Genomic DNA, 26,781 nt, shown 5'->3' with positions numbered 1-26,781 from the left:
AAGTGAATTCACAATTAATAGGAAAAAATACTACTTCATGTATCGCTCCCTCATCTTTCTTGACACTGAACACAGGATTACTTAATCAGTGTGTCAAATAGTTTTAGTCACTGGCTATTCTGTTTCATTTAATAAATAATTGATATAAATTTGACAACGGTAACATATATAATGAAAAAAATCCAGATTGTAATCCAAATATAACACTCAAGGTCACGCCGATTTCACGCCGATCAGTTATCGGCGGCGGCGGCGTGGCAAAAAAGCCCGGCGGCGGCGGCGCGCCGGCGCGGCGCACACGTCTAATACCTACATATTTATCATATGTAACGCGATTACCTTCTGTGTATATGTAACAGTAGTTTATGTGACTACTACGTTTCATAAATCACACGAGTGTTTTAATGTCTAATTATTACACTGTTTAGTCTACACATATTTTATAAGCTTTCAATGATGTGTTCAGGAACCGCATATTACGACGGCCATTGCGGCATTTGATCAGATGTAGGTACTCAATAAAATTAAAATGTCATCTCGACTGATACTAGAAATAAATGCGTTAGAGTTTATGATGTTATAAAAGTGCAAGTACTGTTTACATTGCGAGTTCCCGGTTGCTTAAGTTAAAAACCAATTTAATACATTTAATCCTTTTATTTAACTTGGGTCTTAGGTTAGGGTTTTACAATGTGAGTATAAAAGTACAATATAAAAACACAAAACATTACAAAAAATAATTAATTATTATTTATAAAAAGTATTACCAATTTAATTAATTATTCATCGCGCTTTTAAATAAATAACATCACCCCGTCAATGAATAGTTATAAAGATACATTTGAGTTAAGGGATTTTTTAAACCATTCTCGTGACATCCGCATACCGCACGTGATTCGTGCCTACCTACAGATTTTTTTTGAGTCCAGTCCCGACAAAAAAGCAAATAAAAAGCTTGCAGCAGCACTGGCAAGTGTTAAGGAACTTGCATATGGCATTATTTAAATTCAGATCTGGTCTGTTATTAACTGATTGTGCAAAACACGCAGTTTGTTTAGAATGTTCTTTAATAAATTGTACATTGTATTATTCTAATTATTTATTTATTTACTTCAACTCTAAGTTTCACATGTTGTGGAAGAGTTTTTTTAATACATTTATTATTCCATTGAATTATATTACTATATTATTTATAATCAGTATTTATCGATTTACAGTGGAGTTCGTTTCATACGACTTGGCATGTATGGGGAGCGAAGGGTCTTTACCCTTCTAGTCTCATTTACTTTTAAACGTAATCCAACTTCTAAGCTGTGACAAAAAAATAAAAATAGAACATATTTTGAAAATACATAGTAAATCGATACAGATATTCACTACTAGGTACTTATGTATGTAGTTTGTAGTTGTGTTTGGGCGGCGTGTTCCAAAGTAGCGACCAATCAACTGAGTCGAGTTCGATGAATGAGGTGTCAAATATTCGTTATTATAACTCAGGCGACACATGCTACATTTTAATTGACTTCCAAATATGTTTATGGTTTTAATAAGAATACTATATAAAAAAACAATAGGAGGATGTATTTTAGATACGAGAAAACCATAGTAACTTCGCCGTTAATTATTTTGAGTAGTCATAGTACATATTAAATAAAAGTACCTACTACTATTTAGTGCCAAATAATAAAAACCAGTCAAACGTTAGTCGGTCTAAGAAACAAAAAAAAAACAATAAAGAAATGAGATGGTACGGAATCCTCGGTGCACAAGCTCGACTCAGCTAATGATCAGATAATGTTCAAGGACTAAAAAATCCCACCATGTAACATTACCTGCGTATTTGCACATTCATTTGATTCTTTGAATGGTTAATGCATGTAATCCAAGTCATCTAAGCTAAGAGACTTGATGCAATTGTGTCATAATATCTCTAAAGAAAAAAATCTTACTTAATTACCTACTCAGTTGTTTTAGTTTTATCGAATGGGACATTGCAATACAAGATTCAAGAACTAGTGGCACTGTGAGCTGGAGATCTTGCGAACCCCCATGGCTCTATTATTATGAAAATAAAAAAAAAACTGCATCGAACATGCGAAAATTTCACGAGAATCGGTTCAGAAATGCGACCTGAAGATGAAATTAGCATCAGCACGACATCTAGACCATAATAGGAAAGCATTTGTCCCAAAACTGAAACTTAGACTTTCGCTCTCGTTGGCTCGGTCAATGAATAGCGGACTATTTTACAAACTCAAAGAAAAATTGTATCGGGCTGACAGATGCTAGAAAGAGTTAGACCAAGAAGATTCTGCAGCGATTTTGATAGCCCACGCAGTGCAAGTGTTATTTATACGTCACAATTTCATAGAAGTTTGCTGTTTAAAATAACACTTGCACTGCGTGGGCTATCAAAATCGCTGAAGACTTTTCTCGGTCTAACTCTATTTAGGTTTTGATTGACGTTTTCTATAAACGATTGACATCTTGGCTAGGCCCCCAGGTCTGCTTCGTCTGATATTACAAGAATGCGGTCAGTATGCAACACGTCCTCGCACCACGAGAGCGAGGTTTGGTGAAATGTGCGCCGCTCGAGATGTCATCGCGGCACCCTCGTCAGTTCGGGCGCCTGCTCTGTCTGCGCGCTGTGTTCATAGGAATGTGCCGCACTTTAACACAGTTGCCTATTTATGTGTAAAGAACTTAGCTAACGCCTTCTATTGTAAAAATGTTTGGACACCTACACAGTACATATTTAAATTTTGTAATATTAATGACGTTAGCTTTGCATAATCTACTCCTTATTTACTTTAGCCATTAACCCTGTCCACTTGTAAAGTATTTTTTATGCAAATTAATCAAAATTGTGGATATCAAGGGGAGAAGCCTTTGCCCAGCCGTTAGACACTCACAAAGGCTAGAAAAAAAAATCAAAAATAAATGTCAAGTAAATTATTCAATGCGTTTTTTGTAAACTGTACCTACAAAACTACTAATAGGTAAGAGGGTTCAGTTTACGCATTTAACTCTTGCATACGCAAAAACCTAGGTTATTTTTTAAATCATAAAAAGCCTTAGCAAGACATAAATTAGGGAAACTTACTTATGTGTATAAATATAATATTGCTTGGAGTGAGTTTCTCATTTTATTTTATTTATATTAGCGTTTTGAACTATCATGGCAAGGGGTTATTGCAGTTAAAAAAATGTGTTAGGAGAATGTAATTTTCTAATAAGGATAAGCTTTGAAAGTGCCACTGGCTTTTTTACGAAGTTTAAAAACATACAATCAATATTGTCATTTAAAACCTTTTTCCTGTAGGAACTCATGTAAATAAATGAAAGTGATTTCTTGAATAACTGGCTTTTTACCCTGTTTACCTAAAACCGAAGAAAAAGAAATCAGTGCAAATATATGGCGGCGCAACACGTTGCAGGGGAAGAAGTAACCGGGCATTTTTTACCGAATCGCATCTGCAACCGGACACTGCTTAGTGGACGATAACATTCCACCACAATAGCTACTGACTACATAAATCTCTTTCCAGAAAATTTACAATTATTTTAGGACATTTTTTTAATGGTCGATCATTGATCGTCCACCCTCGCATCATGAGCTCCATTGTACGTAGTAAGAGTTTTTTTTCTGGTCATTTTAGGGGCTATTGTAAAAAGATGTGTCCCTAAAGTCCCCCTTCTGCTTAATGGCGCACAGCTGAATAGCAGTTTTTGTATTTTTTGAAGTTATTCCTGCCCTTTGCGGATCGGGTAGTGTAGTCCAGTAGAGCGCCACGCCACGCTTTACCAACGATTATGCATATGCTTCTAATCTAATAATGACAGTTTATTGGTATCCGTATGTTTTACTCCTTTTGAGGCTTTTATTAAAATACTAGCTTCTGTCCGACACTTCCTTAGTTAATTCCATTCCCCTTGAAACCCCTTTAAGTGATGATATCGGAAAAACTAACCCCTACTAAAAGTAACTCCACATTAGGTACCTATATAACGTTTTGTCTTTTAACCGAAAAATACACGGCTCATTTTTTGTGTGAAAATTTGGGTTCTTACTTTCTTAGTGGTTTTTTTAGGGTGGATGGAGGATTGGAGGACGTTTGGATTTTGAGGTTGTCTGAGTCTGAATTGAGCACACGATTGTGATCATAGTTTAAAACGTCGTCGCGGTTGAAAGGCGTAACTTGCTTCTCGATTATCATCCGTAAGAAAGCGACTGAATTTATAAAACGTACTAGGTACAAAAAATGCTCATTCCTGGTATAAGTTTTTCTTATCGACTGAAGGCACATGAAACTATTGAGTGTCGTATTAAATAGTAACACGAAATGTTTCTCGAGTTAAAATTATATTAATTTACGCTCGAGTTTCAAACTGGCAGCATTCCTAAAATACCCATCACGCCCAAAAAAATTGAATTATATTATATGTATTTTCAATCACTTAACGTTTTCTGTCACTGCCTGACCTCTAAGAGGCTCATTATAGAAACTTTCCGTATTACCGTACATACATAGGTACCTTAAACGGACTGATGCTGTAACATATTAATACAGATGTAAGCAGTGAACAATCCTTTGCCATCGTATTTTCTCGGAAACGTTAGTATTTGTCATGCTACTTCAGTCAACCTCAGTACTTTTTGTATTAAGACTGGCTGAAACAGAATAACACGTTCGTGCGTTTCCGTGAAAATACGATGGTAATAAAGGATCATTCACCGCTTGGTGAAACACGGATTAATCAGTTTTTACTTAAAAAAAACTTTGAAAGATCGATGTCTACAAATTTTGAAAAGATAGAGAGAGAGAGAGAGAGAGAGAGAGAGAGAGAGAGAGAGAGAGAGAGAGAGAGAGAGAGTAGAAAGAGCGTATAAATTTTGCTTTGGTTTCATTGCACCCCTAAATACACTCGCTAAAACAAAATCAATACAATTTTAACTAATCAGGTACTTTTCTTAACAAACCACTCGAACAAAGTTTAAAGCAGAATCGACATCACAATTAACTATTTTAAGTTCATCCGACATCTGTGTCTGAAAAGGAACAGGGTTCTGAATTCTGTTGGGTTTAAGCAACATTTTTGTTAAGGTCTAGTTCTGATGACGTGTTCCATGGGGAATTGAGGGAGCTCCTCAAATCTTATACCTAATACTTATAGCCTTTCTTGTATTTTTATTTACAAATCAACTACTTAAAGTTCTATTTCGTGAAATGGAATATTATAAATAAGATGCAATTTAGTGGTAAATAATTTAAATGGAATTTAAAACTGATTTTTTTTTCTGTTGATATAATGAGGTGTGCAACTAATTTTTTTTTATTTGTAACAAACCAGTATAAGCGCAAGCAAGAGTGAAGACGTGAATCATTATCTACTACACAGTTTCATATAGATCAAATATAGATTGATATTATTGCAAATAGACGAATCAGTTAATGTGATTTTAATGTATGATATTTATGCTAAGTTCCTTAAGAAACTTTTAGCTCATTCATGTTGCAGTTGCTTGTGGAACTTGCTGACATCACGTAAAAATAACAATAACAAAAAAATTAAACAGGACGAATAACACATACCTATCAACATAATGGCGGAACTCTTCCCTTTAAGGGAAAAACAATATGTTTTGTTGAAAGCAGTAGGTAACCAGTTTATGAGACAATTATTACAACCAAATGGATTGTTGTCTGGCCAGTTCATCATCTGGTTATATGTGAACCGAGATCGCTTAGTTGTTATCTTAATTATAAATCGTCAATGCTTTTGTGACACACTCTCACTAAGCATCAGATAGTTCTCACTGGTTAATATTACTCATGCGGGCGTAAAACCAATTAAATTAAATATATTATGAGTGATAGTGCCGTACTTAATTTGCAAGGAATTAACATTTAGAGTTCCGAATTTATGAACATAATCAAAATATGTTAATATCATGAAAGGCTCCTTTTATAATATCGCATGTGTTCCAAAGCCCCGCCCTTGGTCTGAAAGAGGCGGGGCAGAACGCTCTTAATATTACCACAATTTAGAGGTGTTCTATATCAATTAAAAAGCAATAAAATCATATAGAATTCTACAAAAAACTTGATAGGTGTGATGATATGCCAAGTAATTAGACCGCCATTACGCGTAAAATTTTCCGTTGGACAAAACGGAGATTCTGATAGGTCGTCACACGAAATGACTTCAACCTACCGGCACAATCTTATGTTATCATTCGTGTCAACCTGTCAACCGTCAACGTCATTAGGTACTTAACGACGCCTGTAGCTCGATTAACAATCGTTTGCAAACATTCAACTATTCCTAGATATATGTTATTTGTTATAACTTACAAATCGTCACTACTTTGAAAAAATCTCGTATCTCGCACTGCTACTCAAAGTTAAAACACAGTAACTCTGCATGCATCCCATACATTGTTACCACATTTTTGTTTTGATTGACAGAACAAGATACGAGTTTTTTTCAAAGTAGTCACGAAATATTTTTTGTTACTTGGTTTGAAGTGTAAGTTTAGAAGAGTTGTAATTAAGGTGATATTAATATTATATTGTGAACAACATGTTTTGCTACACCCTTTCCAGGGTCCGTTATGTACCAATGTAATATACTGATATGCAACTAAATATATCTATCTCTACTAATCATAAGATCTATTTTCACGTTAAGTATAGACGATTAGCTTTATTAGGAGCGGCAATACTTATTGGGGCCAAATTCGACATGTACAACTGTCAGATTTCGCATCCACTTCGAATCAACAATTGATTTTTTTCATGTTGACTCTATCTAGACAAGAACGACCATCATATATCTGTACTCTGTAGATATTAAACGAATTTATGTTACCTAAACCGAAGCCTTACTCAATGTTTATTAGCTAGGTCTTACCTATGAATACAAATATGTACTTATAACATGTCAAATCGAAACTGTAGCAGCATAATCGATACCGCGTACCGCGAATGATTTAGGCAACTAAGAGTTACCTGCTGGACTATCTACATCGAAGGTGTATGATTCTTTACCTTAAAATCGAGTGAAACGTTAATCTAATAGCAGGTGTATGCGCCGCTCAATAGACGGCAGCAATAGGCGTAGTTTTTGTCCTGCGGTATGCATATTTTTTTAAGTACACCATATGTCACTATGTGCCTACCAGTTCGGGCGAAAGGCGTCCAAATCAAACGGCAGCTGAACAACTGGCACCGGCATAAATAAGCGGCCATGACACGCGCCGCGCCCTCCCTTTTATAAATTTTCATTTTATTTTTAAACTGTTTTTTTTACTCCGCAAAGATTCCCCTCCTATGTTCTCCTTTTCAAAACAATGTAAGTAGGTATGTTCCCCCTCGTGTCTAATGGCTCCATTCGGCCGCGCGTTGTTTTAAATTGGATACGGGTCCATAATAATAAATTGACGGTTTTAACTGGGCTCAGGGCTGGGTGAGTAATGATAATTAAATTGTCATATTTTGTCTTCTCAAACCAGGATTTGTTACTGGACAATACTTCAATCTTTTGATATTTTTTGTTCATATTCTATGTGAAACTACGTAAGAAGTCAGATTTGTGCATAGGAACTTATTGATTTAGATGTGTGGATTCAGGTCAGAAATAAAATTAAACAAATTAGAAATGTAAAAGTTCAGCTCAATCGGAAATCGGAAAGTGGGTCAAATTTAGCTTCCAAGATTTACACATACAATACAAACATACTATGCCTGCACAAGCAGTTACTAACAGGGCAGGTTAAATAAAATCTTGTAAAAACAGTAGTTTGCAAAAACGAAGTATCACTCTTTGAGCAGGCTAGTTCTCGTAGGTTTGGTTGAGTTGTACTAGATACATATATCCGGCAAGCATTTCAGACTTGCTTAGGGAAAGCATTGGGCGCGAGACGGCACGTGACCGCCTAAAATAGCGCCCACAAACGCCATATTGACAAATCTTACGGCCTAAGTGAACCAACACACGTTGTGTATTATTAAAATCCCAAGTAACTCTAGTAATATATCAAGCCCGCACTCCCCTAACGTAAAAGGGGAACCAGTTTCTATTTTTAAAATACTTCCTATAGTTTCTTTTACAGTTTTTCTCAGCACGCGAGTATTTTTACGTACCCGATCCAGTTTAAAATGATCCCTGAAACAACTCGGCGCTCAATCTCCTTCTGCCGCGCTTGGGCAGCGGCGGAGGGCAACCGGAGGGTTGTTTCATTTTGGTTTGTTTGTAATAATAATAGGAGGCAACTCCCCGCTGTAGCGGCAGCGCGCGCGTGCGGCCCTGTTTGAATGGTGGAGCGTGCGCGCGTAACACGCGTCTTTATCTTTTTTAAGGGGCGCGCAGCCAATCAGTGCGCGTTGCCACTAAAAAACTCAAGGGGAGTTTTTTATTTCGATTTGTTCTTTATATTACTATTTTGGGCTTAGCTTGGAGGCGTATACTTTATAGAGTAGGCGGTGTCTTTTTATGTTAGGTACATGTAAATAGGTAAATTAATTATATATATTTACTCTATTTCGGGATAATAACAGCCGTAAATATAAACTAAGACATATTAATGCTTACATAATAGAAGGCCAATAACAGTCATTACATTAGGTGCTATGATTAAAAAGAATAGAAGGTCAAATTTTAAATTTAATAAATGTACTAGTAGATAATGCCTTGTAGCATTAAGTCCGCCTTTTGTACGATTGTATTTTTTCTTTAGTGCAATAAAGATTAAATAAGTAAATAAAAATATCCCTGTCAAACGATGTTATATAAATAAAATATTTTATAACAGCCAGTGCATGTAGCATCATTAATTACCTCAACGCACCTTATGACTCGGCGCGGCCAAAATGCAGCTCTGCCTCCAAATTATCGTCCCACCTGGTTAAAAAGCAAAATCTGGCTTACAAGTATATATAAATTTTAAAGTGGAAAAATTACTGCCTTAGGTGGGACTTGAACTCACGGCCTCTGGGTCGATACTCCAGCGCCCTGCCAACTGAGCCACCAAGACCTCATCCATAGCCAGCGAGTCTTATTCCACTATATGAGTCTAAGGGACCCTTTTTATTTATGCTTAATCTTTTTATTTTGAATTTATTCTAAGATGACTAGCATCGTTCGTAGACGTTTCTGCTTTTTAAAAATTAATTAAGTAGTATACAGGGTGATTCATGAGACGTGAGCAGGACTAATCCTGCACACTCAGTACCTGATAATTGATCGATCACCGTCGTATTTAAATAGGTGACCAACCACACTTTTTGCTATTTTTTTACTTTTTGGTGGGAGCAAATTTAATTCTCTACAATCATGGTCACTCTACAAGACCTAATTAATAAACATAAAACCTCTTTAAACGTAATGACAGCATTTTGATTACGAAGAAAATAAAATATCAAACTTGAGTGAGATACGAGTTTTCAAAAGTAACCAAACCGTGATGACAGTTATGGCATTCATTTTGACAAAGAATATCGGTACCTAGTTTAGTATTCTAATTATGGGGTGACCATGCATGTCGTAAACAAATTATTAACTTTTTTTTTCAACACGACCAGAAAATTAACGTTAACCTCACTAATACTGATACGAAGCAGTTGCTTATAATTTACGAAATGCGTTGTGTTAGTCCTGCTCACGTCTCCTCAATCAACCTGTATAGTCAGTCAAGCCATAGCGTCAGTAGAAACAAGCAGCAAATTAAAAAAATGTATTAGGCGCCTAGGTTAATCGTCCTTCTTCCATCCTATTTCTACTGACAAAGTTGTTGGACCGGCTATATTTAAGTAGGTACCTACACATTCACCTTATAGGTTGTATTATTCGTAGTCCTTAGGCAACTGACAGCGACTACTTATGTGGTTATGTTGTGTGGTTTTATTTTTGGTATTTGGGTAGCACCTACCTACGGCTCAAACGCTTACAAAATGATATAGAGATCTTCCAGGAAACAGTAAAAATTTAGAATTGAGAGAAAAACTCAAGTCAGTTTTTAAGTTTCTCTATTACAGAGTACCCGTAAGTGCTAGTTAGATACTAATTAATTTGCAGATGCCAAAGTTGCGGCTACAATACTTAACACTACTTTGAAAAGCAAAAAGCTAGATTAAAAAATGGCACAGTAGAGGGACACTAGACTCCCACTACGTTACGTGTTTGTTTGTAAACTTGCTTAGGTAACGTAACAGCGATAGGTATAAACATCGCAATGAATACTGAATCTCTGTTATAGGTAGGTACGCATAGATACGAGTAAATGCAGAGCCTGGGGGCCGATTTTTGAATATCGAGCACTCGATTTCGTCACTCGAAAATCGGTGAAAAACAGCAAAATGCTAATTTTTGAAATACGAGCGATAGAAATTGGGAATCGAGTGGTATTGACCACTCGTTTTCAATTCTATTAGTAGAATTTAAATGCGTAATAGTGGAGATATTATTGAACGAAATACACGAAATTGAGCGGTCGAAATTCAAAAATCGGCCCCCTGGCCGTAATGTTAGTCAAAAGCCAGGTCGAAATGGAATACTGAACAACTCGCAGCAATTGCAAATGGAAGCCAGTATATTATTTCTCTAATCCCGTTATTTTCCGGCAACCGCAAATATACGGTTCTTAAGGATAATTGATTTCCAAATATTAAGTTACCGGGAATCGTTTGTTTGTCTCTGTGCAACCTAATGGAAACAGCATGATATTATATCTTCATGTTTGTCACGTTATTATAAAATAACTTAAAAGTAGTTATTATAATCAATCAAGATGTTTCAAATATTATTAGAAAATTAAGCTTTGACACGCAGTTTTGTCTTTTCTAACGTTGTTTAATTTCCATATCTGCAATTATCATCTTAACTAATTTGAAATTCATCCGAAGATTTCTAATAGGATGTTTCATAATAACGAAAGGTTGAAATACCGATGTCCAGAGAATCTGAACGATCCGACGCTTTCTCTTGCCATAAAAATTATTGACGCAGCTTTTAGTGGTCCACAGTGGGGGTGGGGGCGCTCCCCGTTGCCATGTCGACGGCGACCCTCCGAGGGGAAAAAACGGGTAAAAATTGTGAGAGCGAATGGACGGTGATTTTTTATGGCATCGTACATTTTTTCCTCGGCAGCGCCGCGACGCTAAGCGCCGGCCGCGCCGAGGGTCCACGCTAGTGTGCGGCTATACAGCATGATGCTATTTCCAATGGTAGATAAAAATTTGATTCACAAAAAACGTCATCATCAAAGTCAAACTAAACGGAATAGGTACATGTATCAACCTGTATTTGCAGTGTTATTTATGACATGTCTTGAATGTATTGAAACCAACGGCGCGATTCGGGAAATGAATTAGACATTCACTAGATATGAAATAGTAACGATATGTGACGTTCCACGTTGGTACCTTATGGCCGCAATAATATTGGAGCGGCGTTAATAATAGCGTAAATATGGTACCTTTTGCCATGGAACGTCACATATCGTTACTATTTCATATCTAGTGAATGTCTAATTCATTTCCCGAAACGCGCCGCAAGACATACCTACCACACTCCGTTTTATTCACACTTTAAGTGTACCTAAGATACAAAATGTACCTACATAACTATATATATACTTACAAAAGGTTAATAGGGTTAGGGTTCTGTGAGCTATAGACCTCGCGAACCCACATACCGCTCGTTAAATTTAAAAATATCGTTTAAACATACAAAGCAATTGGTTTCGTAAACACAAATTATGTTAATTGCCTGCTACATCATTTTCTCGGACAAAGAGTACAAAGACAGTTTTCTTCTTTTTTATTTAGGCATCTCCAACAATTCTTGCCTTTACTGGTTCCTCCTCCGCTACTGGCTATAAACTAAAAATGAGAACACCATGTACAACGTCCGAAACTCTCTGAGGAGTGCTAAATCGGAGCTAACATGTGTGAGTGCTGAGTGCGGAGCCTGCAAATATTATAAGTATGGATTTTATACATGTCCCGTTCTAACAGCGCCTCTCCCTTTTTAACTTTCGCAGGAAAAAATATCCTCGAAGGAAATCTAAAATTGTAGGGAGGAGAGGGAAAGTTTCCTAGTCGTTATATGAAACGGGAATCGGTAGTCATTTGGCTCCATAAATCATGTCAGTCTTTTGCTGATGAGATTGTTTACGGCGAAAAGTACTGTCATTTTCGTTGAGCTCTTCTTATGCTTACATGTTATATATTGTTTTATTACCTACTTGTGTAAAGAAACCCTCGTGAAAATAGGCTAAAATTGACAACAGTAACATCAACCCAACTGTATGCTCAGCTTTGGAATAGAAAAGGGTGACTCACATGACATCATGCAAGTGGAAAGGGTTCACATCCAAAATAATTATAGCATTGTGTTCGCTACCCCTACGTAATATCAATGCTGGAATATTATGTATTTTAATCAATGTCACTTGGTATCTGGCTATATATTGGATTTGGGCTATTATATAAGCTAAATCCCGAGCTTACATCTTAGTTCAAGTTGACTATTAGGTACTTGCGAGATGAGTGGAACGATTCGTTAGATTTTTAGTCCACAAACCTATAGGTAATTATTAAGATACAATAGGTAACGATTAAAATTACTATGTTTGCACCGCGGTAATCTTCAGCTACAAATGTGGTGTTTTCAACGAAACGGGTACTTAACGGGTCGGTTGCCAATAAGACGCTATTTCAATAAAGCTTCAAAATTTAATCAACCTAATCGACAACCGACAATGTGATACCTTTTAGTTGAAAACGTCTTAAATAGTGTTCTTAGTGGATGCTGGCACACTTTGTTACAATTGCGCGCAAATTTCTCTGGTCTAATTAATTTTAGTTTTTCTACACAAATGTACTTCTATTTAACAGAAATACTAAGAAACACTATGATGCAGATGTACATATACTTTCAAAACAGATCGGTTGACGGGATTTGTCCCGTCAGAGTGTTGAGGAGGTGAGGTTCATGTTAATACAAACAATTGAAATAATTATTATATATAAAAGACAAAAATGTATATTACATATATATACCATATTGTGCTACTCAAATCGATGTAGCCGATGATTCTCTTCTCATTATGGAAAGATCAACAGTCCCTTTACAAGTGAAGTGTCACAAAAAACTGAGGGGTTGAGAGGGCGAATGGAGCACTTTTATTAAATTGGCGGTAACCGAGGGAAAGGGTTGGGCAGCATGCTCCCCCGCCCGCCGCCCCCCTGTCAAACGACCATGTTTTATTCATGATGCGTTCAAACGGAACCTCACTCGTGAACGTATCGCAGATTCAGATCAAATCTTTTGTTATTTGCTCCTATTTTGGTACCTACTCAACCTGGCCATTTTCTATCTATTGGCTTACTAATACGGATATCTGTTAGTTCTTCGCACTTTAGAGCAAAAAATAGCTATATTCTGAATATTCTGATTCTGACGAAACTGTTCAATGATCTTCGGCTCTTACTTTAAAACGAGCTGGGGGCTGCGGCCGATTTTTGAATTTCGACCGCTCGATTTCGTATATTTCGTTCAATAATATCTCTACTAGTAGGCATTTAAATTCTACCAATACAATTGAAAACGAGTGGTCAATACCACTCGATTCCAATCGCTCGTATTTTTAAAATTAGCATTGCGCCGTTTTCCACCGATTTTCGAGTGATGAAATCGAGCGACCGAAATTCAAAAATCGCTCCCCTGGTAGGTAGGTACAGGTACTCACTCAATTGCTACGGGTTATTAGGTTGGTTCAGGCGGAGTATGTCACTTTCTTAGGACGTCACATTCTGAGGACGTCACATTCTGAGTTCGTCACTTTCTGAGTACGTCACTTTATGAGAACGCCACTTTCTGAGGACGTCACTTTCTGAGTTCGTCACTTTCTGAGTACGTCACTTTCTGAGTTCGTCACTTTCTGAGTACGTCACTTTCTGAGAACGCCACTTTCTGAGAACGCCACTTTCTGAGGACGTCACTTTCTGAGAGCGCCACTTTCTGAGGACGTCACTTTCTGAGTACGTCACGTTTTTTAGCATAGGTACTATATCATCATCATCATCATCATATTTCCAAGCAGATGAAGTCGCGGGTCGAACTTGCGCAACATATTATCTACAGTCCGTAGATATAAATCTCTCCATAACTCTCAGAATGACCTTCGGATTTTAGAAAGATACATCGGGTATCGGCGGTAGCACGCGAAGGTGATACTGTTGTTCTGCTTTCTTACTCACTCGCAAAAAGTTAGGGATACCTATTGTCTCAATGTAAAACAAGCCCTAATTTAATGACGTTATGCTTAATATTTGGTTGATGACTATATTGCGATTTGACTTTTTGTCATAATCTAAATAAAATAGAATCAGAATTTGAAAGCAGAACGTCACACCGTCATTTACTACTTCTCGCTGAAATTATACAGAGTGGTAATAATAACAGGCATATTTTTTTGTAGGTAAGTATATTTTTTATAGTTTGTGTTTGTTTTTATTTAATCTCTAGTTTTAATTAAAATTTACTTTAACATAAAAAAGTAAATTAAAACAAAAATTTTAAATTTAATTTGTAAATAATTTTACAGTATTAAAAGTCGCATATTTTAATATGAATATAAATATTTACCTACTCTATACAGGTTGGTACAAACCTCGATGTCCAAAATTTTTAAGTGAAAACTTCTTTAGCGGTGCTGTGCACTTTTTGTGATGGGGAAAAAATGTTAAACTCGCGACAGGTCACGTGACCGTAAGATTCGTCAGACGTAAGACGGACACGTGACCTGATCGAAAAACTGTTACAATGTCATTGAGTTTTCACTTCTGCCGGCACTCCCGGAGTGCAACCCGTTGGTTTTTTTTTTAGATTCTTCACTACGTGGGCTATCAGATTACTAATTTGGGAACTTTCCACCTCGATTCCTTTGAGCGGTGACTCTGTCAAATTATGACTATTGTCACTTTTTTTTACCTTTAAAAAAAACTTAGGGACTAGCAGTCTCTAAAATAACCAAAAGTCGTTGAACTCACGTGTTTTTTTTTAATTAGGTAAAATCTAAACTTGACCTGCTTGAACGTAAAACTTTGACTTTTGTCTTTTTTTCCAACTCGCAGCCAAGTGAGGATGCTGATTTTTTTAAGCAACTGCGTCGTTTGTAAAGGATTATGTTATAAAAAGAAACATTCAAAAAAGTTCAATAGTTTTTTTAAATAAATTAATTGGTTCGGCACGGAATTTCTTAACAAAAGTTAAAAGTTCAAAAATTCATAACTCGAAAGCTACGAAAAACCGGCTAACATATTCTATAATTGAATTGAGGAATCTAAAAAAAAATTGGACGTCGTGGTATAGACCACCCTGTATAGTTTTGAGTGTTGGATTGCAAGTTGCAACTAAATCAGTACGACGCTGTCATTTTCTATTACGCGAATACGTCCGATTTTACCCGAAAAACGAAGTTCATTCTGAGAGTTAACGGACTGTAAGTGGTCAAACAAATTTGTCATTAAATAAGAACAATAAAAACTACACTGATACACTCATCCTTTTCTTTTGGGTGCTAGTACTAGTGTAAGACAAAGATAGTATGTTTATCTCTGTCTATGTTTGAAATGAGACAGTCCTTTGACAAACTTTATAACCTTTTTGTAGTTTCGGATTTTAAATAGAAAAAAATCAGCGATATCAAATCGGCGACATGATAGATTTTTATTGTCAGGCTAAAAGTACAATGTAATATTAATTTAAAAATTCATCGTGTAACCTATATAGGAAGAAAACAAACAAATAAATTACATTAAATATATGCAGAACATGAGAACTATGAGAGTATGGATCACTCCATACGCAGAAGTGATTGATGGCTGAACATATATTCTGGATATGCCGTTGCCGATATGAAGAAAAAATCCTTTGACGCCTATTCTCCACAGGTGACACGAGAAGAAATATTGTCTGAACCAAAACTGCAAGAGCTGATTTTTATACGCAGATATCCAAAATTTACACTATCATCAGAAAAAAAGACGTGAGTTTATGGAGACATGACAGAAGACGCGGTATGTTGAAGAATATGTTGTCACGAAAGGAGCGGCAGTTCGTTTAAATGGAAATATGTGGGAATGACCTTCTACTGGTGTCAGCGAGCTTGCCATGATACCTTCACCAGCTAATCACAGCGGCGAATGATAAAATCATGGTTCCTACTGTGCGAAACATTTATGTGTATTGAATCGAAGCTGTTGCCGGCCTAACTCCAATCTGTGGCTAAATGTTTTGGTGCTTGTAGTTTCTAAGTATTCTGAATTAAATAATGATTTAAACATAATTAGATTGTTTTTTTATTATTTATTTCTCTATTTTTCACTTTATTGCACGAAACATAGGACGTTTTGCCAAATGGAATTCTCTACCAGTCAGGCGTAAGGCAAACAGAGATTGGTATTGGTATGTAGGATATAAAAGCGACCGTATGTCGAACAGCTAATCTGGTTGCTGGCAGTATACATTTTTCGTGCAGGTATATTATACTGTTAAATCGTACCTATGCTAAAAAACGCGACGTACTCAGAAAGTGACGTCCTCAGAAAGTGGCGTTCTCAGAAAGTGACGTCCTCAGAAAGTGACGTACTCAGAAAGTGGCGTTCTCAGAAAGTGACGTACTCAGAAAGTGGCGTTCTCAGAAAGTGACGTACTCAGAAAGTGACGAACTCAGAAAGTGACGTCCTCAGAAAGTGGCGTTCTCAGAAAGTGACGTACTCAGAAAGTGACGAACTCAGAATGTGACGTCCTCAGAATGTGACGTCCTAAGAAAGTGACATACTCCGCCTGAACCATTAGGTTATTCTACCTACAAGCTCCACTTAGTTTACAATTAGGTAGGTACATATCGTCGGTGCGAATAAAAAAATCGCTATGTTTCTTTACGAGTTTTTGATTTTGGCATATTTCAATTCCTTTTTCAATTTCCCGTCGACCTATACAAATATTTTTTTTATATCTTTATTAGTTTTGAAAATAACACAAAATTTCCACAAAAAAATAGCTATGTGATTTTTTTAGCACATAACGAAATTAAATGCCTTGTTTTCCGTCGAGTGTGATGGCGATAATGTTGCACATGGCGATTTATTGACCTTAAAATCCGCTATGTAGGTATCATTTATCGTACTACGTTACTTTGGCAACAAATCGCTATCTGTAAACTTTACACATGACAATTTTAAGTGAACCAAATTTAAGTCGCTATGTAGCAAAATTCTGGTTAAAATAATTAATATTGTAATAATTTACAAAACAAACTGTTTATTTTCTTTATGAGTATCATTTAAAAACCATTGATCTACCAGAAATAAAATACCGGTGCAACAAATATATTACAAACAGGAAAATAAACAGTTTTTTTTTGTCTCCTGAAAAGTAGGTAGCTAAAAAATACATAGCGATTTTATTATTCGCACCGACGATATGTAGGTAAGTCATAGTCATAATATTGTTCAAAAAAAATCCAAATATAAAATATTTCCAGAGATAACCTATTGCAAAACTTTGAATCATTGAGTACCAGTCTAACTCCAACCGCTGCAGGTGCGATGCAGCTCATCGATCAATTGTGGCATTTACCGCCGTTTGCAAATGGTAAGCGAAAAAATCCTACAAAATGGACATTCCTAATCGCCTTGTCCTTTTTAACTTACAATAGCGATTTATAAAAAACTTCTTTTGAGGAGAATTTTTATTGTAGCGTATTTTAAAAAATATGCCGGTAGTGTCACTTTTTTTTGTATAGGTACCATTCTTAAAAAATCTATTAATAGGCGACATGGTAGGCGCTTGGTTTATATGTTCATGCTGAACAAAAGCGCTTTAATCTCATAGAAAATGTTAAGTTTCTATATTATTTATGATACTTAAGTGCAAGTACATAACAACAACAACAACAACAAGCAAGATCTTATGCTGTTTTGTTTTCCTACTATTAGGCATTCATCAGAACAAGACATTTATTACTTGGCAGACGGCAAAAATGAAGTATAATAGTTAGGCATCTCTAATAAATTTAATAAAATACTATATATACATTCAATTATGATTTTCATAAGTTATTATAATAAACCTATATGCCTACTTAACAGTGAAACGTTGCTCAGACAAACTTCCAACGACTTTTTATATAGGTAGTACATATTAAGTTGCCACGCCGTAGATATCATTTGGGCAATCCGAAGCCCGGTTTGCTGTGTCTTTGACACTAGTCGGTTAAGACGGCCAGTTTTGTCTAGACATAGGCAAGGTGGTGGCAATCGAGTTCTAAGAACATCCCGCCTCTACTATCTGCTATATACCTAATACCAACGTTATGATGAATGCAGCAACAAACTAACTAATCGGTTACTTTTCCCACCCCTTACAACGATGTGATCTGAAATCCGCGCACTGAATATCCAGCTATAAATCGACAGCCGTCAAGGGGTATTTTTGAGCCATTTTTAATTTATCTGGCCCCAGCCATTATTTTTGCGAGGGGGTCAAGATTACAATGCAACTTTAGCCATTTTAATGTGCGTTCTCGGAGTGTATTTTATTGCTGGACTACAGGGTGCACATGACTGGGTTATGTACCTACATAATATGTATATGTTTGTATATTTTAAGCATATTTTGGCATATACGAGTTTTAGCTCTAACTAATTAGCAACTTTTGGATTTTGATCATCAAGAACAGCTACAGCTCTTAATTTACCATTTACCTACTTAACTAAAATACATAGATAGGTAGTTGAAAGACAACCGGTGAGTACCTACTCACCGGTACCTACCTAGTTAAATGTAATCAAGTTTAATGAAGATATTGGCAGCTTAAGAGACAGTACATAGATACATGGCCAGTAGATCGATTAATCGTAAATACAATGGAAGTATAGTAAATGATGTAAAATCCTTGGCACATTGAAGCGATCACGCTGTACCGAAGAGCTCCCAATTGGCGCTAAGCCTGCAGGGGTCACGCACAATAGCCGGTCACACATATTGACACCCGGACAATGGCCAGGGGTCACTTTTATTTGTTGCAGAAACTTAATTTATAATCTTTTCACACACGCCATTAAGAAGATTACTAAAACCTACCCTTTTTCCGTGATAACAATTGAACATTGTTACATTTTTGACAAAAATAAAATAAAATGTAACCGTATATGTGGCCGCTATTGTTCAGTGACCGTTGCTTTCGATTTTGACACATTTTCAAATGTCGAACGTCTTATGTTCGATTTTAGATTTATGTTAGAATCGGAGACGGCTTATTTTTTTTATTATAGGGGACGATGTTTAGGTTACGGGTCAATTGGTGTTTTATACAAAGATATTATAAATTGCACAACGGTTCATAGGTCGTGGGCTTCAGGTGCGTTTAGGTTAACGGTCACCAAGTCTGAGCAGCCGTGAGCTCAGCAAGCAAGGAAGCAATAAGTGGTAGGGCGTAAATTACGGAAAGAAAGAGAGTCAATGCTTGAATTGATCTTGCACTATGTCCGACAATTTAAGTAAACTTATTTGCTTAGCATGAACTCTAAGGTATGACAGAAGACTTGGCGTTACCGCGGTCATGTTACTCAGATATATATACAGTACAGTATAGTTTGGAACTTTAGTTGGAATAGGTATTATCTTTTTTTTACAGTAATGGGCGAACCCTAAATTATTTTGTTTTTAGATTTTTTCGTATATGTGTAGTCACATCATTTAATTGTTAGTATTTTTTTATATGTAATGAAATTGTAGGTACACTACCCGACTATGTATTTGGCGACAGCATCCGACAGTACCCAACCGTATGCCTTTTCGTAATAATCATACTGGCAACCTAATGGTTTAAAATTATTTACGTATCCTTCTCTGTAATGATATCAACATTTTCAGGAAGAAGAATGGCGTAAATGTAAAAATATGTATTAATATCATCTGAAAACTTAAAATATTAATAGATGTACATACCTGGCACTCATTGAAACGTTATCTATTTATATAATATTATTAGTAGGTATGCGTTCGGAACAGTGGTAGGTCACTGTAAATATCTATGCGCTCTCTAACAATGACACGGATGTAACTTTTGTGAAACCCAGTAATAAATCGCTGACCCCTAACCGTTTTGACCCCCTAACAAAGGGACGCGGCGTCTTAGGGCGTTTGACCCGTAATAATAACTCCAATTACTGAGCTTATTGAGATCACATAAATTATAAGTAGTGAAAAGACCCTAATAAAAATTAAAATAAATTTTGCACAGACAACACAATTGACCCCTGTGTAAAACTTATTATTATACATTTGCGTTTTAATGACAGTAACATGAAAGATACACTTTGCGAGAGTAAAATGACGACCTACTTTAAGGAATAGATACGAATTTATTATCTTTAAAACAAATATATATTAGGTAAGTATATCAGGTGTCTATACTATTGTAACTCTTTCTTTTCTTACGATCTGTAATTTTTTTAGATAAAAAACAGTATATACGTTAAGAGCGGTCCAACGCAAAGTTGTGGTACTTTATAAATGTCATTATTGGGTAATTAATTTAAAAAATCAAGAATGCTGTGAGAATCTCACGGAAACTAGATTATACATATTTGCAAGGGCCGACTCTAACCAAAACCTTACGAAGTAAAACTTGGCTAGATGAAAAAAATATGAATATATGAATACCAAAACATATCTAATTTTAATTTAATTTCAGTTATGTGTCGTTACCCTGCATACTATCCGATCCAGACGTGTTCGTCCAGTGAAACAGAAAAATCATACTTATTTATTTTATTATTCTTAGTTAAAACAGTTTATTTTGATCGATAACTAATATTACATGAGGCTTTTATTGTTGAAAAAATCTTTTAAACTACATTTTCCAATTCATATTGACCTCTCTTACTGGACTCCTGCATTTATGGACTAAAACAACATTGTCAGTATGTATACCTATTGGCATAGATATATACCTACCTGATAAATAATTTGAAAAATAAAACGATATTGGTATTTTTGGTATTTCTTATATGTATTTAAATAATTTTTGCTATTGTAGAATAAGTATTACCATACAAAATTAAACTAATACAATGTTGATATTCATCTAAAACGTTATTTTTGTACTAATGGAAGTTCCTCTGAAAATGCTTTGACTAGACGAGAACAGTACATACCAATTACCAACATAACATTGGGGCTCGTACGATAGTAGGTACATAGTATAATTTTAGTAGGTATACAATAACTAGTGATCTAGCCAAGGGACGTCACGAGCAAAATTGAAAACAGAAGATGTTTTTATTTTTCAGATAGGTAATAAGTACCTCATTGAGGAAAACCTTAAGAGGGTATTTTTTTTTTCTTCTAATTACCGTTTTATCTGGCTTTTCATTTCCTCTTAATAAAATAATTAGTGTTTAAGGGGCTATTCATAAATTACGTCATTTCAAATTAGGGGGGGGGGGTCTGGACATCGGATGATGGTAGCATGACGTAGGAGGAAACTGGGTCATTCGAAGCATGATTTTTGGATGATTTTAGGGAGGGGGGGGTCAAAAATCGTTAAAAAACGATGACGTAATTTATGGACAGCCCCTAAGCTCAAAATATATACCACAAATAATACAATTCTGTCACAGCAATTTTGCTTGGAAACTTCTCACCGGTTTGAGTTGAAATTTCGTACTCGTATGACCCATCATCAACGGCCATAAATTAATTAGAGGGAAGATGTTTGGGGACAATTAGAATTTTAAAAATAGGTAGGTTTGTAACCTTCCTATGTATATCATGCGGCTTATCAAATGTAAGGGTATGTTGCAAGAATCATAAATATACTTAATTATAACATATATTTCATAATTTTAATTTTAAACACCAGGCGGCTTAGCACGGTCGCGTTGTTATCCCTTGTCACCATGCCTGTCACGTTCTAACAAGTATGTAAGTGCGAAAGGGACGCGCATAGTGATAGTCGATAAAAATGGAACCGTGCTGAGCCCGCAGGTTTTTTTTAAGTTTGTTAAAGTTTTTTTTCTTTAAATTTGATTATTACTTATACTTAACATTCTTGGGATTAGCTGTCAAGCGGACCCCAGGCTCCCATGAGCCGTGGCAAAATGCCGGGATAACGCGAGGAAGAAGAAGAAGACTTAGTTAACATGTTTTAAATGATATTTTTTGATGAGTTTGGTAAGGAATCAGCAGAAGTTCTTGTACCTATTAGGTACAGTGTCAGGCCTCTAATGTACCTAGCTTAGTCTAGGCATGAGCACTAAGCATTGGCTCACGTCGGCTTTCACATTACAGATCAGATATCATTATCGCGGATATAGATGAAGGTCGGATGTCGGCTGACATTTTTTTATTTACTAGTCACGAAATTACAATCTCTCAAACACTAACTAAAATGCCTTCACATGATTTGATAAACTAATAGGTATAATATTAATTACAATAACATATACAATGTTAAAATATTATACATACGATATTAAATATCCTTCTTTAACTAAAAAAACAGCTACCCCACTGATAACACTCTCCCCTAAAAAGTACCTGCGTTAAAAAAATTATAAAAACACGTGTTAACACGACTTAATCAGTCGAGCCACACGCCACTCGTTAATAAAAAAGCATTAAAAAAGGTGAAAAAGATGGATATCACAATAACGCCCCTCCGCGATATCGCCACGACCGCGTCGAAATATAAGTATCGAGACATCCGTGGCTGGAGCGTAAGCGTAAGGTGGGTTCCGTTCTTCCGTTCGTGTTCGTTATAAATTTGATCTGGGTTTGGTATGGATATGATCTGTCAATGTTAAAAGGAACGTTTTTGTTTGTGGAAATCAGAATACGCCTCTAAGGTAGGCGCCTATTACAAACGACATGTATTGAAATCTAAACTTACATATTTAATATTTAACTAATGCTCAGTAGTCATCAGAATCAATTTATTATCCATAACATCAGTTTTCCTAAAAACGTTTGACCTAAAATCGCTTGCCATAGACATTTCGTCCTAATGCTGCGGGTTCCACGAACAAGAACTATTGCCTGAAAAGTGGGTTAGGTTAGAATTACGTCTCCCATGAAACTGAACTGTTCCCCGAAAAACAAAGTACGTTACGTCAGAGTAACACATTTTTATGGATATTAGGACAAAGGATATTTATCTCAAGTTGCTGTTAGAGAAGAATAAATATTAGGATACAATACCTTAGGACAAGAAAATAACCCATACGCTGTTAGGTAGGACAATCATGCAGAATAGGAGAAAAATATTTAGGAATCTCGATAGATATAGGATCCAAAATTTCGTTATTCAGCTCAACTTCTTAAATAGCTATTAACTATAAATTGTATAATTAATTTAAAAATGAAAACAATTCAATACTTAACGTAAATGCAATACGTAAATATACTTACATAAAAGTATCATTAGTGAATAACTTACAATTAAGTAATGTTCATTAATTGCAAGATCGTACCAACACAAAGCGATGGTTTATTTTGAATAAGGAAACCTGACTGCTATTAACAAACACGTCGCGGCTCTACATCGCGGTATTGCAGCTAAAGTACCGACACAAAAAAGTTCCCCGTTTTTTTATGAACCTGCCGACTCCCGTAACACGAATGTGATAAACTGGGCAGAAAGTTTTTTGTTGTAATAATTGTTTTTAAAGCATGTAAAATCGAACTAATAAACTTTTGTCTAATGTATAATTTTTATGGTTACAATAAAAACTATTAAGGCTACCTGCAAAATTTCTCTTTCGTTGCAAATATTTATTGTAAGTAGACCTTCCGAGAATTTGTACAAACAGATAAAGCTCCCGGGCTTAACCAAGGTCGCGTTTGCCGCAAAATGTTAACGTCGTTGTGGTACGTATTACTTTAATTGATATTTTAACAGAATATACGTACTTAGGTAGGTAGTGAAAGGTAGAAACAAATCTAGACCATGAGTAGGTTAATGTAAATTTAATAACGACGAGTTAAGGTGCAGTGATTTTATTTTAAATCCTTCTCCGCTGCTCGCTGAGCAGTCTGAGCACTGACCGTGCGTGCCCGTGCCCATTATTGAATTATTACTTTTAGTTAATTTAACGAAAAAAGAAAATAACATTACGCATTTTTAGAAACAATTTTCATGTGGTACATATTATAGCTTTAGTGCAAAAATAGTTACCAATTTTTAATGGTGCGTCTTAGACCTAAGTTCGCGATTTTTTTCTATCAAGCGAAAGTTGTTTAATCAGGTTTCGAATCGATGAAGTTACTAGAGACAGGCCTCAAGATCGCTATTCAGAACCCACTGAACCTTAATAAAATTGATGACAAATAGTAACTTAATTACATTTTTATTGAGTGGCCAATAATGGCATTTTATTTACTCATTACGCCTCCAAAGATGTTAAGATACAAGATGTATGTATGTTAAAGTACGAGGGTATTAAGAGTAAAATTTTATTTTAAATTTTATGGGGAGATTCTGCGTATATATCAATCAATTAGGAAGGGCGGATCAAATTAATTTAGGCATAGGTTAGCATATGTACAAAACAATAGTAAAGCGCCTCAAAAATTATGCATATTTATATTACTCATAGTTACATATTTCTATTTAACATGGAAAGCGTGGGACAAGGGCAAGAGAATAATAATTATTATGAAAATAGATTGCCGCGCTGAGGTGTCCAATTTTGGCAATGTGCGAATAAATGTTTTTGCGACAAAACAAAACTTTTACTAATACGAGTAGGTTCCTTCCTACTGGACAGATACGTACTTTGATGTCTTCTCCTAATTATGCGGTTGTAGCGCTTATAGCTGAATACAGACACCAAATAAAACAAAACCTTTGATAAAAATGTAATTTGGCTGTAATGGCAATAACGGCAGCGCACACGAGCCGGCGGGCCGGCGGGCCGCGGCGACGTGGCCGTCGGCGGCAGGCGCAGCGCAGGCGGTGTTTTTGCGCGGTCGGAAGTGGAAGCTCGGCAGCTGCGTCTACGTTCCTCAGTGCGGCGTGTGCCCGTTCCACTTGTACCCATCATTTCATTTTGTTTTTACTTCTGCTGATGCCAGACGTCGCAAACGTCGCAAGTGGTATCACGAAATTCACGAAGTTCATTTTACACTTATTATAAGGTACATATATGTAGGTATAATAACTAACCGCACAGTTAGTGACTTTATTTTATTTAACTATAGTTAGTTTTTACCCCTTTCTAGCAAACATTTCGATACGGACTTTAAAAGACCAACAGATTATTTAATTTACCTGACACTCTGAAGTACATATTCGTAATAACTAGATACACAGCTTGCTGTTTCAATCGCGTGCCTATTACCTGCCGACCATGGTAGATCGTACCTATGGGTCGGTTGCACCAAACCGTCTGTCACTGTTAAATGGGAAGTTTCATAGACCTCTACTGTGTGACGTTGATCAGTCCGTTAACTACGGTTGATGCAACTGACCCTAAGAGAAACCGGCGTAAGTCCCAAAATGTGATGTACGCTCATGCACACTAGGTACGGACAAAGAACTGTTAGTAAGCAATACAGGTACTCATATGTTCGAAACTGCGAGTCGCTAGCTTATAACAATGTCAACCTAGTATCGCACTTCGCACATTTCCACTTCGACAATCGCATATTGAAAACGGAATAGTAGGCTCGTCTGAAGCACCACACGAGCGATCTCCAATAATGCACATATGTATTGCGGTTCTCGAGGTCAGTTTGCACTGGTTCACCCTCTGGCCGAGTCACCGGAGCTCGTGCAAGCCAGTGGGAACGCACGGGCTGGGCTGGGGCCTGCTGGCCAGTGACAGCATGCGTTGTCCGGCGCGTGATTTATGGCGCAGCTGATGAGCCGGGGCCGCGCCCGCGCCGCCGTACTTCACGCTTTTACTAAAAACCCCATACATTCACTTTCATAGGTTACTCGGCACTCGGCATGCTTTTTTGTAGGGTGATGTATTTTAAAATAATATGTCGTAGTTTTTATATCTTTCTGAATATTATATGCAGTTGGAGTGCTGATTTTTAACTTATTAAAAATGTTATTTAGTTTATTTTATTTACGTTTTAAATGTTAGCAGATATTTAGTTCTTAAAGTAGGTATGTACTTAAATATAGACATGCTAAGATTCATAAGCATGTATCAATGTAAAATGATCTTGTCTGTCATAATAGTGTAGAGCGTAAGTATTTAGTAGGTACGCGAAGCGAAATAAGAATGATAAAATTAAAATGGTACTTAATTTTATTCATACCTTCCTAATAGTTACCTGTACTACTCGTACTCATACATAACAAATATTAATAATATTTAAAGTAGGTACATAATTATTTTTAAACCGTCCTGTAGCTTACCAAAACAATTTCTACCTAGTTTACCCGGTAATTGACAAAAGCTCAGTAGCGATCACAAAACGTGGCGAAACTGAATAAAGAACCGTAGGGGAAACAATCGGACTCACTTCATTTTAGCATTCAGCAATAAATTATCTTATTTTTGCAGAATGCGCTTTTAAGACCACTCTCGCTTTTTGCCACTGGTTTTTTGCTTCCGGTTTGCGATTTGGAGCGAAAACGCGCCACGTGTGCTTTGTTCAAGAAAATAATTGAATCCCTAAGTTGTGTTGAATTGCCTCCGTTTACTTTCAGTGACATTTGTGTAACTTAGGTCATTCAAATGAACTCTT

Source organism: Cydia splendana, chromosome Z (assembly GCF_910591565.1).
Source record: "Cydia splendana chromosome Z, ilCydSple1.2, whole genome shotgun sequence".
In the NCBI taxonomy this organism is placed as follows: domain Eukaryota; kingdom Metazoa; phylum Arthropoda; class Insecta; order Lepidoptera; family Tortricidae; genus Cydia; species Cydia splendana.
Note: the sequence above shows the minus strand (reverse complement) of the source record.